Source organism: Monodelphis domestica, chromosome 7 (assembly GCF_027887165.1).
Source record: "Monodelphis domestica isolate mMonDom1 chromosome 7, mMonDom1.pri, whole genome shotgun sequence".
Lineage (NCBI taxonomy): Eukaryota > Metazoa > Chordata > Mammalia > Didelphimorphia > Didelphidae > Monodelphis > Monodelphis domestica.
The window spans coordinates 26,497,144-26,512,716 of NC_077233.1; the positions used below are offsets into that span (position 1 = coordinate 26,497,144).

General features: G+C 41.5%; 1 protein-coding gene and 1 long non-coding RNA gene across 7 annotated transcripts in view; one reads left to right on the forward strand and one right to left on the reverse strand.

The window, feature by feature from the left end:
• Positions 1–15,573, reverse strand: part of ADAMTS9 (ADAM metallopeptidase with thrombospondin type 1 motif 9) — a 208,757-nt gene that overhangs the window by 55,541 nt on the left and 137,643 nt on the right.
• LOC103099415 (uncharacterized) overlaps positions 1–15,573 on the forward strand; it is a 36,319-nt gene that overhangs the window by 13,427 nt on the left and 7,319 nt on the right. Inside the window, exons 2-6 of one of the 6 annotated variants that reach the window (XR_008913357.1) lie at positions 2,148–2,745; positions 5,092–5,176; positions 5,433–5,529; positions 5,991–6,039; positions 10,492–10,586. This is a non-coding gene — a long non-coding RNA (uncharacterized LOC103099415). The other 5 variants (XR_008913358.1, XR_008913356.1, XR_008913359.1 and 2 more) reach the window with 5 other exon arrangements.

Consider the following 15,573-nt stretch of genomic DNA (forward strand, 5'->3'; position numbering starts at 1 on the left):
TCTCCCAAATTTGATATACCAAGAGTTCAAAATTTTGGCTTAGATAGATACTGTTGATTTCTAAGAGTGTGGTTTTTTTTTTTTTAAATTATACATTTGACTTGAAGTTGCCTTAGAAAAGGGAATGCATGCTTAAGGATCATTCACATTTCTAGTTGACTCCCATTTGTTAAGACCTATAAAAGATTAGGACATTTTCAAGATATCTAAACTGATAGCAAACAATTTCCTTCTAAGTCATGATTTCTAAAGTGGTCAGGAAGAGAGAGGCAGTGGCTAAGAAACTATTCATGGTTTGGTTTTTAAATAGGTCAATTTTCTTAGTCGTTGTTTTGTTCTGTTTTAAGAAACCAAATAAAGGTCAGGACTAGATACTAAAATTTTAAGAAAACCTCCCCAGATTTTTTCAATCCTTTCCAAGACACCCCCCCTTTGCATCTATGCATGTCACAGATAAAAACCCAGCTAAATTCAGTCAAGTGTGTGTTAATGGAAATTTATCAGGGAATGCTGTCTCTCCGAGGAACATTTTATTCCCACTGCTGAAATATCCTCATTAGCCAACAGAATTCTGAAAGCTTTCCACATCTGGAAAAAGCCCAACTTGTTTCTCTCTCTCTCTCTCTCTCTCTCTCTCTCTCTCTCTCTCCTCTCTCTCTCTCTCTCTCTCTCTCTCTCTCTCTCTTCTCTCTCTTCTCTCTCTCTGTCTCTCTCTCTGTCTCTCTGTCTCTCTCTGTCTCTCTGTCTCTCTGTCTCCCTCTCTCTCTCTCTCTCTCTCTCTCTCTCTCTCTCTCTCTCTCTCTCTCTCTCTCTCTCTCTCTTCTCTCTCTCTCTCTCTCTCTCTCTCTCTCTCTCTCTCTCGTCTTAGTACTTAGAGCCTGCCATTTAGTGGGAACTTAAATGCTTTGCTATTCATTTTCTTCCTTTCTCTTCCTCCCTCCGTTTTTTTTCTCTCTCTCTGTCCCAGCCTCTGCTCCTCCCTCTCTCTCTTTTTGCTCTCTCCCAACCTACTCCCCATTTTTTCCCCCGGTTGATTCCCAAACAATGTAATCTTTGCCTGTACACTCTCAGAAACATCAAGGTCAGTCCCACATGCCTGTGTCTTTCATGCTTTTGTTTATGGGAAGGAGTTCAAAGGAGAGGGTGGAATGTCAGGCCTTTCTCAGATGATGTATTAACACTTTACACAAACCTTGGTTCAAGAGTTAGAAACGCCTCTTTCAACTCAACTCTAGGCTGCTGAAAACAAAAGTTAATGGTGGGTCTCTTATGACCTTATTCAGCACCAAAGCCTTCCGTGGACTTCAATGGGGCTCCAGAAGGGGTAATTGCAGGCTGGTATTTCCCACTGGTAGTTCTACTGTTAGTTTTGATTTCTTCAAGTCTCTGCACTTATGTTGGTTAGATGGTCTCTCAGCAATAGGAGTAGCAGAGGAGTCCTACGTTGTCTACGTATAGAAAGAGGGAAGAGGCAGAGGTAGCCTGAGTCATATGGGAGCTCCTGTTTCCCATCTATTCCTCTGGGTCTCCAGGTGACTTAGACTATTTGGGGGCCAGGAGAACACGGAGAAGCCAGAATTATAGTAGGATAACTGGTAGGAATAGGTAGGATAGGTAGGATAGGATAGGTAATGGGGACTTGACTGCAGCTTAACAGGAAGGAATTGAGGGTGTGTTGGGGGTGGATTAAGGAGTGCCAGGAAATTGGGTGGAAGCTTTAGGAAATCAGAATTGTCTTGCACCCAGTATTTGATGACTGGTGACAAACTGAGTCATCAGGAAGGAAAATCCAAGGCGAGAAGTTAACGTAATTTTTGTCAGAATTAAAAGAGACTTCAAAAGCCATTTAGTACAACATTGACCAGAATCAGCCTCCCTTTCACAGTAAATTCAACAAAAGCCCAATTAGTCTTTGCTTGAAGACTTTACGTGTGGTAAAAGGCACTTCCTCCCAAGGTACTTTGCTCCATTTCAGCTCAGCCCCAATCGTGAGTATTTCTAGCCATTAAGCCTAAATGTCCTCTACAAGCTCCACTCCATGCTTTCTGCCTTCTCTTAGAGCTGAAGAAACTTATTTCTGTTCTTCTTTTACAAATCTTGCCAAAATCTTGCAACTAAATTGCCTTCATTCAATCTTTCTTCTCTAGGTTTAACACCACAATCTCCTGATTTCCTGATCATTCAAAACTCTAAGAGGCACTGGATTTGCCAGCTGCCCAGTACCTTTCCAAATTCTGAAACTCTTTCTCTTCTTCCTCAAGCCCTCTTTCTTTCCTCCTTCCTTTCTCCTTCTTCCCATTCCTGTTTCTCTGTCTCCAGCTCCATCTCCACCTCTGTCTGTCTGTCTTTCTCTCCCTTTCCCCCTCTCCTGTTCCTTTTTTTTACTCCCCCACTTTTCATCCCTTTCTCCTCTTCTTCCTCCCCCCTTCCCTCTCCTAGTCCAATGACCCCACATCCAATTAGAATTAGAAAAGTTGCCTCTGAGGAAGTTCCCTTCTGAAATGCAGTCAATCTTTTTCAAAACAACCCAAAGTTCCCCATTAATCTATCCAAAATTAAGACTTGATTAGCAAAAGTCTGAACCGATTCTTCATCTTGTGAGTCTCAAAGCCAGGAAGAGATTCTTGTACCTCTGGTCAATCTGGGCTGCCTGGCTGTGATGCCAGACGATACAGCTACCCAGCATTCCATATACTCTCCTCCCTACTGGAGCACCAATACTGACCATACCATGGAAACACCTTGGTAAGTACAAAGATGAAAACTCCTGAGACTCAGACCTTTGGTTTGGAGCATGTTGAGAAATGCTTTAATGGCGACTACAATGGCATTTGAGATTTTGAGAAGCTTGAGAAGTCATTAGAATATATTCAACTATGTCTACGTTTCAACAGGGGAGGTAGTGTGGGGATAGTGGCCAGGGGTGTGGACTTGAAGTCAGGAAAACCCATGGGCCAATACTGCTCCCAATGCTTGTTCCCTGTGTGACTCTGGGCAAGTCACCACCTCTTGGGGGCCCAGGCAAGTCTCTGAATTACTGATCTGGGCCAAGGAGGGAACTTCTTTCCTGACAGTTAGGTACAGTGGCAAAATCACAGACTGGGACCAGATAAATTTACTAGGTGTTATACAGTAGGAGCAGAGCTGCCTGAAGGAAAGGTTTTTGGAGGTGAGAAGCTCATGGTTAGTAGAAGTATTCCTCCGTCAAAATTTAAATGTGGGAGGCACAGTTATTTAGCCACACTGACCTCTCAGTTATCCATAAGTCATGAGGGGAGATAACTGAGCATCATAGAATCATAGATCCAGAAAGTGGAGGCTCTCAGAGATCACTTGGGAAAATCCCTAATTTTGCAGAGGAGGAAACTGAGGCCAATAGAAGTTATTAATTGTCCAAGGTCACATAAGTAGTAAGCATCAAATGTAAGAACTGACTCAGGTCTTTTTTATTCCAAAGCCAGTGAATGCTCTTTTGAGTATAATAAGTGGCTGGACTATCTCCCAGGCTAAATCAAGGCAGGCATGACCCAATGGTTACTGCCCTGAGTTTCATTCTTTCTTTACAGGGCTGTTAACTTCTCTGGAAACAAACTGCTATAAAGTCCCGACACATCAAGAGTCAACCAAATCTCTCCCAGGACTAAGCTACTCCTCCTCATCAGACATTCTTGCATAGTTTAACTAGGGGCTACTAGGGCGCCACTGAGTAAATCATTGTGTTAGTTAATTGTTCTCCCTGGGGCTTCCACCATGAATGACCTCCAGCTGGTCAGAAATCAATTAGACTAGGATGACAATGCAGAGTCTGCTGGATTCACCTAGCACCTGCCAGCTTAACGGCATGAGACACAGAGGACCAACGTGAACAGTTCCTAATGTCTTATGGGGATAACTTACAGCCAATTCAGCCTCATTCTGGAGTATCTGGGTCCCAAGGTAGCTATCACCCACTCTCTCATGCCTTTCCAATATTTTTAGAGTACCAACTATGGACAAGTCACTGTTCTAGGTTCTGTGGGAGAAAAGGCTTCTATATCTAGACCTAAAAGAGGCTCTCTCCTTCATATTACAGAGGAGGAAACTGAGGCCAAAGGAGTGAAATGATTTGCCCAAGGTCAAACAAGCAGAAAGAATCAAATTACAGTTTAACAGAAATGATGACATGTATAATGGCAAAGAAATTGATCTTAGAGCTTGCTTTGATTTTATATATTTCATATTTTCATATTTATATGTATACAATAATTTATATTTTAACATTTATAGGTGTGGAATATTAATATATTTATATATACTATTTGAACATATAATATAGAATATTATTTCCCCCTGCCATATATATTATAGTGCATCTCTATATACTATTATTATCTATCAATGATCCTATTTCCCCTCCACTATATAGAATATTATTATATACATATTTCTATATACTTATTAAATTATATTATCTATTCATATCTTTATATAAATCCCATTTCCCCTCTGCTATATATATATTATGGGGCATATATATAACATACATACTATATATTATTTATCAATAATCCTATTTGTCCTCCACTGTAAAAATATTATAATATTATACATATTCATATATAATATACTATATACTATATACTATACATATACTATAATATTATTTATTCATCTATTTATATATAATTACTTTCCCTCTCTGCTATATATATTATATTATAGAGCATATATATATAAACATACTATATTATCTATCTATAATCCTATTTGTCCTCCACTATAAAAATATTTTCACGCACAAGTGTCTTTGTGCACATGCACAAAGACAATCATCATCTCGGCTCCCGAGAGACTACTACCATACCATACCATAAAAATATTATATATATATTTTCATATATATATATACTATGTTATCTATTCATCTCTCCATCTATCTATAATCCCATTTCCCCTCTGCTATATATACTATATTATCTGGCCAGCTAGTAGCCACACACATACATACTACATTCTCTCTCTCTCTCTCTCTCTCTCTCTCTCTCTCTCTCTCTCTCTCTCTCTCTCTCTCTCTCTCTCTCTCTCTCCTCTCCCTTCCTCCTCCTCCTCTAGATCTCCAGGTGACTGAGGCTATTGGGGGGAACTGAGAGAACATAGAGAATAAGCCACAATTACAATGGGACAATAGTTAGAACAGGTAAGGGAACTAGATCATAATTTAAACAGGAAGGAACTGGGGTGGGTCAAGGAGTGACAGGAAACTGGGTGGAAATGTTGGAAATCAGAATTGTTCCGCATCCAATATTTGATAACGGGGTAATGAACTTAGTCACCAGGAAGTCAAGATCAGAAGCTAGAGAATTTCGTCAGAGGCTGAATTTGGGAGAGATGTCTGAGATAATCTCTGCCCTCCCCCTTTAAGACACACATTCAGAATTCTCTTTCCATTACAGAAAGCAAAGAACTTCAGTCTTAGCTGAGGATCTCATTCATCAATGAAAGGGGATGTTCTCACCGGCTCCAAACAGCTGACATCATATGGCACTTTATGTAGGTTGTCTCTTTTCCCTTTCATGATAACCCTGATGAAGTAGGTGCTACAGCTGTCTTCACCTCATTTTATAGAAGAGGAAATCGAGTCATGGGGATGTTAAATAACTTGTTTGTTGTTAAAAGTCCAGCAAGTGAAAGAGGCAGAATTTGAACCTTGGGCTTCCTGAAACCAACCTCCTTACCCTGAATCAACCACTATATCATTTTGCCTCTCATCTAAGCTACAGAAAGATTGGGAAATGGATGGAAATCCTGGCCCAGACCCTAGAATTACTTCAATATCTAAGGTTTTAAAAAGATTGGATAGTACCATGATGGGAAAGGGGGAAAGGATATTAAGAGAGAAGACTATATTTGGGACCAATATTGAAATCATATAACAAGAGAATGTCGGATCTGGAAGGGACATTCATCTGATCATGAGCAGATCTACCTAATCCAATCTCTTTATTCTTCAGATGAGCATACAGAACCAGAAGAACTGAAATGACATATCCAAGGTCACAAGTAAGTTCAATCATTTAATTTTATTCACCTATATAGCTGAATGATAGTATGGTTGAGAGTGCTGAATTTGGAAACAGGATATCTGGGTTCAAATCCCCATTCCAACACTTAACTGAGTGACCATGCACACATCATTTAACTTTGCTGAACCTCAGTTTCCCTATTTGTAAAGTAAGGACAGCAATATTTTTTCTGTCACAGGTGCTTTGAAATCCTTGAGGCATTATGAAAATAAAAATTGGCAATAGGTATTGCTTTGTTTAGTCAACATTCATTTAATGCACAGGTAATCAGGGACAGATTCTGGAGTAGAACCTGGAATTCCCTTTCCCAGTCTATTGCTTGTTCTCCTGAATTGTGCTATGGCCACTGCCTGTATTGTCCTGAGAATCCCTTGAGAAAGAGTCCTGAGGAATCCAGAGATGAGGAGTGCTTAAGCTTTTCCTGGCATCCTGGCTTCCTAAGCAATCTTGTAGAGACTAGGATGATTCCCTCTCATAATCTTGTTTTGAAATGCATAAATAAAATACACAAGATTAAAATATTTTTTAAAAGGCCCAGTTTCTTTCCATTCTAGTTCAGCTTCCTTGAAATCTATCCTCAGACCCCCAGGGAAAGATTAGTACAGGGACAATAGAAGAAAATGATTCTGAGAAGGCAGGTCTAGCATTTAGAGGCACCAGCTGGGGATCTAACATACCTGAGTGGCACCCAGAGGTACAATCTGCTCACAACCTCATCTTATTATCCAAGGAAGAGCTGGTGAAACAATTAGCATCACTTCCAAGGAAGAAGAAAAATAAAGTGCTTGACAATTATTATCTCACCCCATTTTTACAACAACTATGGGAAGTAGGTGCTGTTATTAACCCATTGGACAGATGAGGAAAGTGAGGTATAATGGAAGTTAAGGTACTCTCTCAGGGTTATTCTAGTTAAATGACTGAGGCCAGATTTGAACTCACAAATTCTTGGCTCCAAGCTCGACGCTCTACCAACCGCATCTCAACCCACCAAACCCACATATTCTCCCTTCTTGACTTCCTTCCTCCATTCAAATGTGTCCTCAGTGATCACTTTTGCCTGATTTTGTCCCTCAAAGGGAGAGTGGATGTCCCTGCAGAGGTGACTCTGCTGTGAACAAAGGATGCTGGGTGTCCAGAATAAGGGAAAGCCAATGCTGTAGCAGGCTTGCTCTCTCAGCAGTTCAAAGGGAAGATGACCCATCAAAAAGCCTTTGAGGAGGTATTTGGGCAGGAATCACATGCCTTTCTCAACATTCTTGGAGGGTGGATGGAGACGGAAATTGTTATTGTAAGGCTGATAACTGCCTCAACTATGTCTGAAGATGACATTATCTCAAGAGAACATGCTGAAGTTGGCAGACAGGGCAGCCCATGCCTAGAGGAGGGCAGTCAAGAAGACTTGGGTTCACATTCAGTGTCTGACATAGACAAGCTGTGTCATCGTGGGCAAACCCTTGATAATTTGGCATTCCAGACATAATTCTGGTAGCAGACTAATTCTATATCAGGACTTGAAATCAGGAAGACCGGAGTTTGAAGCCTGTCTTAAATGCATACTAGAGTTATGAATCTGGGTAAGTCACTTAACCTCTGTCTCAGTTTCCTAATCTGCAAAATTGGGACAACAAGAGCTCCCACCTCCAGTTTTATTGTAAGCACCAAAAGAGATGACCTTGGTAAAGCACTTTATGAAGCTTAAAGTATAATGTGAACAAACTAAAGAAATTCTAGGTGGTGGTAATGTTATTGCTATTCTTATCACCATCATCATCATCGGAGTTGGCCAACAGAGTTTCTAGACAGACAATGACATAATCAACAAGCACTGCCAGGCTCTGGGCTTCAGTATGGGACTTTCCCATACAAAGAAATTCAGTCCAGTTCAGGCATGAGTCAAGAACTTAGTTCATGATGGCTTTGTCTCCTTCGAAAATGAAGGGCAAACACATAGGATAGAATAATAATAACAATGTCATTATTATTATAACACATCCAGATGTGAAGCTGAAAACAACTCAGAGAATGCAGGAGAAAACCTATGTTGCGATATTCTAGTGTCTCTCCCATTTTACAGATGAGGAAACTGAGGGATCAGAGAAGCTAGATGACTTGTCAAGGGACACATATGTAGTCTCTGTCACAGAGGGATTTTGAACCCATGGCCTCTGACTTCAGAGCCGTGTCCTGTTCACCAGATCAAAAGGGGAATAGGAAATTTTAACACACTTTAATTATATTAAATTTAAAAAGTAAAAAATAAGAGGAAATTAAAAATTCAGTATACAAATTATTCCGGACACTGATGAATTATTCGATGTAAAAGTGTTAGTAAGATAAGGATTATCTGTAGTTGTAGACATCTTCCTTCTCAGACTTTGAAATAACAGAGCTGAGGCCCAAGAACATCCAGATCTAGTGACCACTGAGCTCCCTACTCCTGGCAACCTTTTCATTTTAAATCCCCACACCCCAAAAGGTGCAGATGCAGGACCATGAGGGAGAAAGTTTAGGTCTGTGACTTGAGAGAAGTACAGACCTCTTGTTGGGAGAGCTGACCAGAAATAACATTTTCAAACTCAGATTAGCCCTGTTTCCAGAAACACGGGGCTGAGAATGAGTCAGCTTCAAGATTCAGCTTTTATTTTACTCTGTCATTTTTCAAGACAGCCATATGATTGCGGGGTTTGTAGTTTTGTTTTGTTTTTGGTCCCTCTGATGGTGTCACATCACTGGAACAGGGCATTTGGCAGATGGAAGAAGTGGGAGTAAGGGATGAGAATAGAATGTAAAAAAGGAAGGGATAGAGAGACAGAGACAGATAGATAGAAAGACACACAGAGAGAAACAAAAGAGATGGAGGTATAGATGGGGAGAGAGACAGAGACAGGGAGAGAGAGACAGACAAGCAGAAAGACACACAGAGAGAGAGAGAGAGAGAGAGAGAGAGAGAGAGAGAGAGAGAGAGAGAGAGAGAGAGAGAGAGAGAGAGAGAGAGAGAGAAGAGAGAGAGGGATGGAGAGAGACAGGGGGAGAAAAGGAGAGAGAGGATATAGGGAAGGAAGGATGGAGAGAGAAACAGAAAGATAGAGGGAGAGAGATTTCAATTACTTGAGGCCAAGAACCCCTGTCTATTACTTCTTGGGAAATCTCAAAAGGTAAAAATGCTTAACCTCTTGTCCAAGAGCTTCATGATGAGACTCCAAACAGTGCGAGCCCTATGCTAGATGTTGAAGATGTAAAAGACAGCCTCAGGGTCACCCACTGGCTCAGTGGATGGAGAGCCAGGACTGAAGATGGGAGGTCCTGGGTTCAAATCTGACTTCAGACACTTCCCAGCTGTGTGACTCTGGACAAGTCTCTTAACCCCTCTTGCCTTGTGCTTACTGCTCTTTTGCCTTAGAACCAATACCCAATATTTATTCTAATATGGAAAGTTAATGGCTTAAAAAAAAAGGAAAGAAAGCACTGTCCTCTAACAGCTCCCACTGTACCTGGGGGATGTACCAGGCATGTGAGGCAAATACAAAGGACCCGAAGTACACATTCACACACAAGTTATTTGTATCTACAAGTTTTTGAGGGGGGCAGAGCACTAAGGGCTCAGGGGAAGCAGGGAGGGGAGTCCTTGAAAGGAGCTCTGGAGGAAGAGAGGAACTTGAGAAGGTCAAGGTGAGAAAGGCGGCCATTCTAACATGGGGGAGAGCCTCCGTGGGAGTAGCAGAGAGGAGGCTTGTTTGGCTGGAATGTGGAGTACATGAATGGGAGTCATGACAAAGAAGCATGGAGAGTTTGGCTGGGGCCAAGGGAAGCTGGTCAAAGTCTTTTCCTCTGAATAGCAGGCTGGCTTAGTACCGCTCTTAGAGAAACAATCTGAGATCATGGGATGACTATAAAGACCTCCACTACAGAGACGCCAAGGAGAGGGTCTCAAGTCTATGTGAATTATCTAGACAGCCTTTGAATAACAGCGACATTCTCCCTTTGGTTATACTCTGCAATCTAGCCACCAGTCAGTGTTTATTCATGGTGGGTAGACTCTGGACAGATATAGCTTGATTGGTACGCTGTTCTGCAAAAGGCCAGGGGTTCTCCTGCCCAAATTCACAGAGCCTTTTAAGGCCAATGGAAACCAAGTGAAGCATTAACATATTTTGAATGGGCACGCCTGAGCAAAAGCCATTACTTTTGACTTGAAACCAGTAAGCAAAACAAGGAGTTCATCTGGAGGCAAATGGGAGGCATCCAGGTTCTGAGAATGCATTTTGATGATTTTAAGAGCAGAAAAGTATCAGTGAACAAGTTCTCTCCCAGGCAGAGGTTTCAATATTTTACTAATTTCTAATCAGAACTAAGAAGATCGTGAAATATTGAGATGGGACCTTAGTTGGAAAACTTCTTATCTCCCTGAAACCCTTGTTTTATCCAGGAGGAAAATGGTGCCAAGGATGGAAGCATCTAACCCAAGTTCACAAAGGATGGCCTTAGAAAGGATGGCTTCATTGCAAAGCGGATGGCCAGAGGGTAAATATTGGGTCCATTACTTAAATAAGCAACACAGATCTCAATTTCCTCATTCCCAGAATAAGGGGGTTAGACTAAACAGTCACTGAGGGGCCCTTCCAGTTCTAAATCTATTAAAACCTAGTTCTTGGGTCAGCTAAGTAGTACAGTGAAATGAGTTCCAGGTCTGGAGAAAAGAGGTCCTGGGTTCAAATTTGATCTCAGACACTTCCTAGCTGTGTGACCCTGGGCAAGTCATTTAACCTAGCCCTTGTTCACCTGTCTTAGAATTATTACTAAGAGAGAAATTAAGGGTTAAAAATCAAAACAGTTCTTGTGGCTCTTTACATTGCACCACATTGCCCCCAGACCTAAAGGACTGGCCTTATGTGTAGCCTTTAACATTGGACTAAATGTATCTTTGTATCTTAACATAAACCATCCATTATTAACTATTCTGTTGCTAGGAAAAGTTGAGCTATTTCTGAAACATTTGATTTTTGATGGTGGCTGCTTTTTATCTGCCTTTGCACCAAAAATAGGAGCATCTGGACAGCAAGCATCATTTGGTGGATAGGATGCTGGACTTAGAGTCGAGAAGTTTGAGTCCTCTCTTTGACCCTGGGCAACTCACTACCTCTCTGAATTTTGATTTCCTCTTCAGTAAAATGGGAACAATACTATCTTTTGTGATAAGGCTACTCTTGTGACTCTGGGAAACTGTCCTCACCAAAGTGACCCTACGTCTTTTAACTAGCAAACCTGGTATCATTTCTCAATCTCTATTCTTCTTAACCTTCCTCTGTAGCTGACCTCACTTCCTTTGGGGTCTTTTGACACTGTCGTCCTGATTCTCCTTAGTCATTTCTACAAACAAGTCACAGATCTAGTTATCCAGCCCTGGTCTCCCTCCTGAGCTTGAAACCTGACTGCACATTTCAAAATGGAAGTCTTGGATGCATTTCAAACACAGCACATGCAAAAGAGAACTCTTTCTTCCCAAGTCTTAAGAGTATCTCCATTTTTGTTGAAAGCGCCATTAGTTTTTGAATCTTTCAGGGAAGCATCCTCCCATCAACTGTCAAAGCAGAATTCCCATTTCTCTACTTACCCTTCTGTCCATTCTCATAGCCACCACTTTATTTCAGACCCTTATCACCTCGCACCCAGATTTTTCGAATGCCTCCTTAATTTGGTCTTCCTGACTCAATCTCTTTTCGCTCGAGTCTATCCTCCACTCAGTTGCCAAAGGGATTTTCCTAAAGCATAGGTCTGCCCTTCCTATACCCTGGGATAAATTCCAGTAGCTACCTATTGCTTCTGGAACAAAATAAAGAAAATATAAACTCCCCCGTTTAATATATAAAGTCTATCATAGCATGGCCCCAATATATCTTTCCAGGCTCATTGTGCATTAACTCAATGCTGAACTCTTTTTTGTTTTTTTTTCCCCTAAACCTTTAACTTCCATCTTAGACTCAATAATGTGTTTGGATTCCAAGGAAAAATAGCAGTAAAGGATAGGCAATGGGGGTTAAGTGACTTTCCCAGGGTCACACAGCTAGGAAATATCTGAGTTCTGGATTTGAATCTAGGATCTTTTATCTCCAGACCTGGCTCTCAATACACGGAGCCACCTACTCCTGAACTTGTTAATCCAGTCCAACTGGCCCTCTCTGTTCCCAACACCATCCATTGCCTGATTCCATGGCTTTTTCCTAGCCATTGTCCATGCTTGGAATGCACTTGCTCCTTGCCTGTGCTTCACACAAGTCCAAGCAGAACTGTCCATAGAATTTTTCCTGATTTTGTTCATTTCTAGTGTCCCTTTCCATGACACTACATTTAAGAACCTTGTATTTATTTGCATTTATTTTCTATTCGGGGGCTGTATATGTTTATACACGCCATTATTGGCTCTCCATGTAAGCTCCCTGTGAAGGAAGTTGGGAATTTGGGGGGAGAAAAGGATGTTCTTTCTTTATATTTGTATCCAAAGTACCTAGTACAGTATCTGACCCTTAGTAGGTACTTGATAAATTCTTATTGATTGACAAAAGTTATTTCACACCTGTGGGCCTCAGTTTCCTCATCTGCAATATGAAAAGGTTGGACTATGACCTGGATGTCCCTTCCAGATCTACATCTATAAGTTTTATCCCAAAAGATAATGCCTGCAGTTGTTGGCTGGTCATTTTTCAGTTGGGTCTAATTCTTCATGACATTTGCAGTCTGCTTGGCAAAGATATTGGAGTGGTTTGCTATTGCTTTCCATTTTACAGATGAAGAAACTGAGACAAACAAGATTAAGTGACTTGTCTAGAGTATAACAAGTATTTGAGACCAGATTTGAACTCAAGAAGGCGAGTTCTTCTGACTCCAGACCCAGAGCTGTCTCCTGTGCTACCTAGCTGTCTCAAAACCCAGTCTTCAAATTTTGATACATTACTAAGTCCAACCCTGCCATTTTACAGATGAGAAAACTGAGGCACATGGGAGGGGGTTACTTGCAAAAGTTCATGCACATCATCAATGGTGGGGATGAGAGAGGGGTCGAATTGAAGACCCCTGCCTCCAAGTTCCCTGCTCTGATCACTGTCCAGCACTTCAAACTTTCTTTTCATTGATATGAACTGAATCGAATTCAATCGAAATTTGGTGATTACATACAAGAATGGAATGTGCTGAATCTGCAAAGGGATCAAAGTCCAATTTCCTAGGCTTATGATAATAGCCAGGACCCCAGCGGGTGCCCCTTTCTTCGACGGATGGATTTTCCCTTCAAGCCACAAGACTAGTGTTATGAGTTCTTTGTCTTGACCTTTGCCAGGAGAGAGAATGGAGATTGATTTTCTTTCTTGTCCCAAGAGATGAATCACCTGAAACATGCTCCCTGGCCGCTGTTCTAACGCCCTCCAATGACTCCAAGAACATCAGCAAAGTTGGCATTAGCCATTTTCTAATAGGACTTGGGTGACTGGCAAAATGGAAAAGAGAGGGTGAGGATGGAAAGACTTCAGAAGACTTTTTTTTTTTTAAGACGTTGATACGGGGCAAAAAAGAAAAAAAAGAGTTCCCAGCAGCACGCCTGGAGTAACCCATTGGTGGAAGTCCCATCTTCTTTGACAAGCTCTCATTTCCAAAGCCAAATGAGGGGCTCTCTACAGATTAGAGACTGGTTCCTGCTCTACAAGGGGGAGAAAGAACAACCTCAAGCCTTGTGGTTGGTCCTCTCCTTTATTAGATGAGAAAATATCAGTCACACTCTCCAGCTAGAACTCTAAGAAAATAATGCTTCAACACAGTGACTCTCCTATGTTGTTGGGAAACGTGCTTTACACAATAATTCTGCTCAGTGGGCAGCTACTTCTTTAAAGAAATCCTGAGCCTGTTATAGCCTGTTCTTTCCAGTGGTCACAGGGAAGGCGAGGTGATTCAGGGGCTAGAGCGCCTGGGTCTGGGATCCAGGAGGACCCAAGTTCAAAGCCAACCACAGACACTTACTAGCTCTGTTTGATTATCTGCAAAATGGGGCTAAGAATAGCATCTGCATCCCAGTTGTCAGCACAGTTGAATGAGATCATATTTGTAAAGAGCTTGTTAGCCCACTGTCTGATACACGGCAATATAAACGGTCCTGATTTTTATTATTAATTATTATTACTTTATGGATCTTTCTCTAATCTCTAACACAAGACCACGGATTTGCTTCATGGGCTGGGACTTCCTGGTGGCTGGTCAGTTTTAAGGCTTCACATCTTTAGTTCATCCTGGAAAATCTTGCTGTTATTTTTTTTTTCTTGTCTATATGGCTTTAGACAATCTTATCAAGCCTTAAACCAAGGTGGTGGGAAATCCAAGGCGAAGGAAAGCTGTGTTTCCTGATAAGTTCCTAGCGCTAATCTTGGTTTCTTTTTTTAAAAAATGCTCCTGTATTAGAATGAAATCAAATCTGAGAACAATACTGTGTATTGGTTCCAGGGCAGAAAGTGGTAAAGCAAGGCAATGGGGGCTAAATGACTTGCCCAAGGTGACCCAGTGTCGGAGGTCACATTTGGACCCAGGTCTTTCCATCTCTAGGCTTGGCTCTCAAGCCACTGAACTCCCTAGCTGCCTGCTTCTAACCCTACTTTCAATGGACAAAATCACAAACTAGAATAAAAGTGGGTATGTGAGGGGCTTCATAAGTTGTCTCCCTACCTAGTTAAACCCTCACATTGTAGAGAGAGGAGGAAACAGAGCCCTCCCAGAGATAAAGTGACTTATCCAAGGTCACACATTATAAAATATAGAGGCAGAATTTAAATTAAGGCCATTGGTCTCTAAATCCAGTATGTGGTTTACAGTATGGTTCATGCTGTTTACTAATCCTGGGTTGGATTATTACCAACCTCCATGATTCTAATTGTCTTAAGAAAATTAAGAAAATCTTTAAAAAACAAAGGAACAGAATGAAAGGACTTCAGAGTTGCAAGAGGTCCCAAGAGTCCACACAGTTCAGCCCTTTTTTGAAAGAATCTTCTTTACAACACATTCAACAAGTACCCATGCTAGGGGGCAGTTAGAGGGCTTAGTGGATTGACAGCCAAGCCTAGAGATAGGCGGTCCTGGGTTCGAATCTAGACTGGGATACTTCTGAGCCATGTGACCCTGGATAACCCCCCCTCCCCCACTGCTCAGCCCTTACCACCCTTCTACCTTGGAACCAAAATACAGTATTGAGTCTAAGATAGAAGGTAACAGTTTGGGGGGGGGGGGGTAGTCATGCTTCTTCTGCTTGGAGATCCCCATCAAGAGGGAGCTTTCCCATGACCTTCCTGGGCAGCTTTTTTCTATTTGGGAGAGTTCCAATTATTAGGAAGATTTTCCTGACAGCAAGCCTAATGTACTCTGGAAGTACTGAGAGTAAAAGGAAATCCTTAATCCATTTCCCCTGCTTTCACTAACATTATCAAATTCTGAAGACATTTCTTGGTAGCAGACACAACGAGATTATAGGACTTGTCCA